The sequence below is a fragment of the Triticum urartu genome, chromosome 4A, assembly GCF_056163025.1.
Source record: "Triticum urartu cultivar PI428250 chromosome 4A, HENAU_Tu73, whole genome shotgun sequence".
NCBI classification, from domain to species: Eukaryota; Viridiplantae; Streptophyta; class Magnoliopsida; order Poales; family Poaceae; genus Triticum; species Triticum urartu.
In genome coordinates, this window is record NC_141876.1 from 450,419,874 (window position 1) to 450,427,819 (window position 7,946).

Consider the following 7,946-nt stretch of genomic DNA (forward strand, 5'->3'; position numbering starts at 1 on the left):
TCGTCAACGCTCCTCCAACTTTCTCTCGCATGATGAACTTCATCTTCAATGCCTACACCAATGACTTTGTTTTGGTATATCTCGATGACATTCTGGTCTTTTCGAAGAACAAGGAAGATCATGCCAAGCACTTGCGTTTGGTACTCGATAAGCTCAGGGAACACCAGTTCTACGCCAAGTTCTCCAAGTGTGAATTTTGGCTCGATGAGGTTCTTTATCTTGGTCATATCATCTCTGCCAAGGGCATTGCGGTGAATCCTGAGAAGGTGTCTGCAATTGTGAATTGGGAACCACCTCAGAACGTGAAGCAACTCCGTAGCTTCCTCGGTCTCGCAAGCTACTGTCGAAGATTCGTTGAAAACTTTTCTAAGATCGCGAAGCCTCTCTCAAATCTTCTCCAGAAGCACGTCAAGTACGTTTGGTCTCCGGAATGTCACATCGCTTTCAACACTTTGAAAGAGAAATTGGTCACTGCTCCAGTTCTGACTCCTCCTGATGAATCCAAACCGTACGAGATCTTTTGCGATGCCTCTCTCCAAGGTCTCGGTGCAGTGTTGACGCAAGAGAAGAAAGTTGTGGCTTATACCTCTCGCCAGTTGAAGCCCAACGAGAAGAACTACCCCACTCATGACCTCTTGTTGGCGGTAGTTGTGCATGCTCTTTTGACTTGGAGACATCTCTTATTGGGAAGAAAAGTGGACATTTTCACTGACCACAAGAGTCTCAAGTACATCTTCACTCAGCCTAATCTCAACCTCAGGCAGACTCGATGGGTCGAAATGATTCAAGAGTATAATCCGAGTATCGAGTATACTCCAGGCAAGGCCAATGTGATTGCTGACGCATTGAGCAGGAAGGCTTATTGCAACAGTCTGATTCTCAAGCCTTATCAACCCGAGCTTTGTGAAGCTTTCCGCAAACTTAATCTGCAAGTTGTTCCTCAAGGTTTCCTCGCCAACCTTCAAGTATCTCCTACCTTGGAAGACCAGATTCGCCAAGCTCAACTTCTTGATGCTATGGTGAAAAAGGTGAAGATTGGGATTGCCAAGAGTCAACCCAAGTACAAGTGCTACCGCCTTGATGACAAGGATACTGTCTTCTTCGAGGATCGTATTGTTGTGCCCAAAGGTGACCTTCGTAAAGTGATAATGAACGAGGCTCACAATTCTCTCCTCTCCATCCACCCTAGGAGCACGAAGATGTATCAGGACCTCAAACATGCTTATTGGTGGACTCGAATGAAGCGCGAGATTGCTCAATTCATGAATGAATGTGATGTCTGCAGAAGAGTGAAGGAAGAACACCAAAGGCCAGCTGGTCTCCTCCAACCTCTTGCCATTCCAGAATGGAAGTTTGACCACATTGAGATGGACTTCGTGATTGGGTTTCCAAAGTCCAAGCGTGGCAATGATGCTATATTCCTTGTCATCGACAAACTCACTAAAGTGGCTCACTTTTTGCCTATCAAAGAGTCTATCACTGCAGCTCAATTGGCGGAGCTCTATACCTCTCGAATTGTCTCTCTGCACGGTATTCCACAAGTGATCTCTTCAGACCGTGGCAACATCTTTACCTCCAAGTTTTGGGATTCTTTTCAGAAGGCCATGGGCACCAACATCCGCTTCAGCACAGCTTTCCATCCTCAAACTAGCAGGCAAGTCGAGTGTGTCAACCAGATTCTTGAAGATATGCTCAGGGCTTGTGTGATCTCCTTCGGCATGAAGTGGGAGGATTGTCTTCCATATGCTGAATTCTCCTACAACAACAGTTTTCAAGCAAGTTCAGGCAAGGCCCCATTCGAAATTCTGTATGGCAGGAAGTACCGTACCCCTCTCAACTGGTCTGAAACTGGTGAACGTCAACTTCTGGGAAATGACTTAATCACAGAGGCAGAGGAAATGTGTAAAGTCATTCGAGATAACCTCAAAGCAGCCCAATCCCGCCAGAAGAGCTACTATGATAGTAAGCACAGTGATTTGGCTTTCGAGATCGGAGATCATGTTTACCTCCGCGTCTCTCCAATGAAAGGTACTCGTCGCTTCGGTATCAAAGGGAAGCTTGCCCCTAGATACGTGGGACCTTTCAAGATCGTCAGCAAGAGAGGCGATCTCGCCTATCAACTCGAGCTTCCTTCAAACTTTGCAAATGTGCATGACGTGTTCCATGTCTCTCAGCTCCGCAAGTGCTTCAAGACTCCTGACCGCACCGTCAACTTCGAATACATTGAGCTCCAAGAAGATCTCTCTTATCGTGAGCACCCCGTTGCTATTCTTGAAGAGACTGAACGCAAGACTCGCAATAAGTCAATCAAATTCCTCAAAGTCAAGTGGTCACACCATTCCGACCGTGAAGCCACCTGGGAACGCGAGGATCACCTCCATTCTGAGTACCCGGCGTTCTTTTAGTCCTAGATCTCAGGACGAGATCCTTTCGTAGTGGTGGAGTGTTGTAACACCCCGGATATGATTTACCTAATATGTAATCCAACTCTTGCCGTTTCCGGCGCTAAGTTATTTTATTTTCTCAGGTTCGGGTTTTTGTCTCCGTGTGTTGTTATCGTTGTCATGCATCTCATATCATGTCATCATGTACATTGCATTTGCATACGTGTTCGTCTCATGCATTCGAGCATTTTCCCCGTTGTCCGTTTTGCATTCCGGCGCTCCGTTCTCCTCCGTTGGTCATTTCTACCTTTCTTTCGCATGTGAGGGTTAAACATTTCCGGATTGGACCGAGACTTGCCAAGCGGCCTTGGTTTACTACCGGGAGACCGCCTGTCAAGTTTCGTACCATTTGGACTTCGTTTGATGCTCCAACGGTTAACCGAGGGACCGAGAAGGCCTTGTGTGTGTTGCAGCCCAACACCCCTCCAAAGTGGCCCAAAACCCACCAAAACCCTCTCCATCATCTAGAGCGTTCGATCACGATCGCGTGGCCGAAAACCGCACCTCATTTGGACTCTCCTAGCTCCCTCTACCTCTATATATAGACCCCTCCTCAAAAATTCCGGATCCCCTCCTTCCAAACCCTAAAAAATCTCATCGCGCCGCCGCCGGACACGTCCGCCCCGGGCAGATGAAATGGCGCCGCCACCCCGCACCAGTGGCGTAGCGCCACATGGCGCCTCACCGCCCCCGCGCCGCCGGCCCGCTTGGCCCATCGCCGGCCCCCGAGGCCCGCGCGCCCACCGCCGCCACCTACCTCGCCGCGCCTCCTCGCGCCGCCGCACTTCCCCTCGCCCGCCGCCGCACTTCCTCGTCGCCGGCGACCGCTGCTGCAGCTCCGTCCGCCGCCCCCGCCGCGCAAGCACCGCCCGAGGCCGCCGCCCTCCGCCGCGACTCCTCCCCGGCGACCTCTCCTCCGTCAGGCCACCTCCACCGCCGTCATCTTCGTCGTATCCGGCCGGCCATCTTCAAAAATCGCGCCTTGCTACAGTAACTCCGGCGAGGTCCCGATCTCGATCTGAGATCCGAAATCTCGAGATTGACTTTTTCGTCCCTAACCCTAATTATTTTGCTATGTTCGCCGTGCCATAACTCCTCATCCGTAGCTCCGTTTTGGGCATATAGCATATCGAAATGTTCATCTCAGAGAGTACATCATTTCATCTCATTGCATCATTTTCATTTGAGTTCAATTTGATGCCCGAAATGCTGTTGGAAGAGTGCTATTTGGGATAATTGTCAGATCGGCTCCTCCAATTAGATATTTGTCATTTTTGCCATGATTATTGTATGCATGATATGCCCCTGAGCTCTACATGTGTTTTGTTATATATTTTGCCATGTTTCCAAAGGTGCAACCCATGTATTTTTTGTGATGAGTGTGGTGACTAGCACAAGCTTGCAAAGTGGTGCATTCGTTAATGCTGATTTCAGGGACTTAGCAATTCCACTAAGTCCTTGATTTGTTTATCTCAATATGCCATATGTTCATGTTGTTTCCTAGTGATCCGTGCCTCTTTTGAGGATGATCAGTAAGGATGTTTTGTTAATATTGTAGTGCTCTATCCATCCATGTCTTTGTTTGCAAATATGGAACAACCTAGATTGAGTCAATCGAGCTCTACTTTTGCTATTTCGTGAATCTGGGCAGATTGTCTACTTGTTAGCGATTTTGCCGAGGATGTTGTAGTTGATCCGTGCATGCTATGTTATTGTTCTTGCCATGTCTAGCTTGTATAATGTGCATTCTTGATGGGTGTATGATTAGATTGTCATGACTTGCTCTGTAGTGAGTGCATCGAGCTCGTAAACATGCCTACTTGATATCTGATTTTGCATGCTCCAGTTTCACCAAGTCTGAGAACTGATTATGTTTTTGCCATGTTCACATGCTTGCAAATGTATTTTCTGATCTCTTTTGGCTCAAGGTCACTAAGGGACTTTTGTTAAGCTCTTTGAGTAGCTCCATGCCATGCCTTACTTTGCCGTGTTCAGGCCCTGTAGCATATAGTTTTCATGCTCCAAAGTGTGCTACCTGATCAGAAATTCCAGACAAGTGTTAATTTCACCAAGTCTGAAATCTGTTTACCAAATGCATTTTTGCCATGCTTGTTTGAACCTGTTAATGGATGAATTGGCCGTAGCTCAGTGTGCATCTTTTGTTAAGCATCATGAATGGATCCCTGCCATGTGTTTTGTTGCCATGTTTGGGTGTTGTAGCATGTTTAACTTGTTGCATTTAGATGGCTACTTGCTGTATATCGCAGACCGATGCCACATTTGAATTGCTTGCCATTTCCAAACCGTGACTCCGATTCCGACGATCTTTATATCGTTTTCAAGCGAAATCATCTCACCTTTCCAGTGGCACACTTGGATTTCAAAGTTGAGGCCAGGTTCATTCATTCCTTGTCAAATCTTGCATATGCATCGCATATCGCATCCCGCATAGCATACCATGTTTGCATCATGTTGTTTGAGCTTTGCACGTGGTTGATTGTGCTCCATTTGCTTGTTTGTCTTGTTTGGGTAGAGCCGGGAGACGAGTTCGCTAACGAGAAGCCCGTTGAGTTTGCTTTCGAGGATCCAGTCAACTCTGACAACTTTGCAGGCAAGATGACCATACCCTCGAAATCACTTCTATCTTTGCTTTTGCTAGATGCTCGCTCTTTTGCTATGCCTATGCTACGATGCCTACCACTTGCTTATCATGCCTCCCAAATTGCCATGTCAAACCTCTAACCCACCATGTCCTAGCAAACCATTGATTGGCTATGTTACCACTTTGCTCAGCCCCTCTTATAGCGTTGCTAGTTGCAGGTGAAGATTGGAGACCGTTACTTGTTGGAACATTATTTACTTGTTGGGATATCATTATATTATCTTGTTATCTTAATGCATCCATATACTTGGTAAAGGGTGGAAGGCTCGGCCTCTCACCTAGTGTTTTGTTCCACTCTTGCTGCCCTAGTTTCCGTCATATCGGTATTATGTTCCCGGATTTTGCGTTCCTTACACGGTTGGGTTATAATGGGAACCCCGTGATAGTTCGCCTTGAATAAAGCTTTTCCAGCAATGCCCAACCTTGGTTTTACCATTTGCCACTTAGCCTCTTTTTCCCTTGGGTTTCCGGAGCCCGAGGGTCATCTTATTTAAACCCCCCCGGGCCAGTGCTCCTCTGAGTGTTGGTCCAACCTAGAGCCCCTTGCAGCACCACCTCGGGGAAACTCGAGGGCTGGTTTTAGTTGTACGGATTGCTTATCCGATTGTGCCCTGAGAACGAGATATGTGCAGCTCCTATCGGGATTTGTCGGCACATTCGGGCGGTGTTGCTGGATTTGTTTCAACTTGTCAAAGTGTCTTGTAGAACCGGGATGCCGAGTCTGATCGGAATGTCTCGGGAGAAGATCTATTCCTTCGTTGACCATGAGAGCTTGTCATGGGCTAAGTTGGGACTCCCCTGCAGGGATTTGAACTTTTGAAAGCCGTGCCTGCGGTTATGGGCAGATGGGAATTTGTTAATGTCCGGTTGTAGATAACTTGAACCTTAACTTAATTAAAATGAATCAACTGTGTGAGTTACCATGATGGTCTCTTCTTGGCGGAGTTCGGGAAGTGAACACGGTGTTGGAGTAATGCTTGTCGCAGGTTGTTCTCTAGTTATTCGTTCGCGCTTTGCCTTCTCTTCTCGCTCTCTTTTGCGAACAGGTTAGCCACCATATATGCTAGTCGCTTGCTGCAGCTCCACATATTTACCTTGCCTTACCTATAAGCTTAAATAGTCTTGATCGCGAAGGTGCGAGATTGCTGAGTCCCTGTGGCTCACAGATTACTTCCAAACCAGATGCAGGGCCAAGATGACTCTGTTCCAGATGACGCGCTTGAGCTCAAGTGGGAGTTCGACGAGGACTCATGCCGTTACTATGTGTCTTTCCCTGATGATCAGTAGTGGTGCCCAGTTGGGGCGATCGGGACCGTGTCGCATGTTGGGTTGATCTTTTATTTTGGCGCCGTAGTCGGGCCATGAGTGATTGGATGATGTAATGCTATTTATGTATTTTGATTGACGTGGCGAGTGTAAGCCAACTATGTTCCTTCCCCTTTTATTATTTATATTACATGGGATGTTGTGATGATTGCCTAACTTGCGATATTGCTTTCAATGCGGTTATGCCTCTAAGTCGTGCTTCGACACGTAGGAGATATAGCCGCATTGAGGGCGTTACACACGGAGCTGCTTCAGGAGCCTGTCTTCACGGCTCCTGCTAGCTACCCCATGGATGCTATCACGGAGTCTCAGAATTGCCACTTTATGACGCAGTGGATGGAATTGAAAGTCAAGGCGGGTGTTGGCTCTGTTGCACCTCCTGAACCTGGCGCAGGTTTTCACTACCGGCCGATTCCAGAAGGATATGCTAGGGTGATGGTAGATGAAATCACCAAAGGATTTGAGGACCTCTAGCTTGACCACCCTACGGGTGACGGGGAGACTCGGCTGGGTTCTTGTCTGAAGGCTCCATGCCTATGGCGGAAGGAGCTCATCAACCTTCCGAACTGGACACCTCCTCCTCCTCCGGCGAGTCAGGGCACTCCGCCTCCTCCACCACCTCCTCCTCCAGCGAGTGATCAGGGAACTCAGCCTCCTTCTCCGGCGCGTGGCGTCACTCCGCCTCCTTCTCCGCCTACGCCGACGCGCCCGAGCAGCCACCAACCTCCTCCTTCTCCGGCGCGTGGCGGCACTCCGCCTCCTTCTCCGCCTGCGTCGGCGCGCCCGAGCAGCCACCAGCCTCCTCCTTCTCCGCCTCGCCAGCAAGGGCGGAAGAGACCCTCCGCCGCCCCGGCTGCTCCGGCGCATCGTAGTCCTTCTTCTCCGCCTCGTAAGCAAGCACGAAAGAAGACAGCCACCGCTCCGTTTGCTCCGGCGTCTAGCAGTACAGCCAAAGCCGGGAGGCAATACAGATTCGGTCCACCTCTCAAGCCTCTAGAGAAGTTACCATACGAGAGGACCGTGGAAGAAAATGCGAAGATCGTGGAAAAAGAAGTGAAGGACTTCTTTGAAGAGGTGAAAGCACAGAGACATCCACCTCCGGAGGAGAAGGTAGACCGGGTGAAAGCAAAGCGCACTATCGATGCCCTGAGGAAACCACCAAAGTCTCCGCTGAAAAACAACTATGAGCGCATTACTGCAAAGGTATATATCGAAGCAGAGTGATCGGGAAATACTATCAGTGATCGAAGGTTAGCAAAACAACGAGTTGGGAAAACAATTGCCCATCTCGGTGAACAAGCGGACTAATCGTGCCCCCCGCTCAAGGTGTCTAGCGATATCGTCGCTAATGATCCGGGGATGGTGCCCGGTTATAGAAATCTTGAAGATTACCTGCCCGACGATGTACATTATGATTTCTTGGAGGTGGAAGAACACCAATACCATTACGGGAAGCCTCTTGTCAAAGATGAAAAATCTCTAACAACGATGATGCGAAGACTGCATGATTGGTA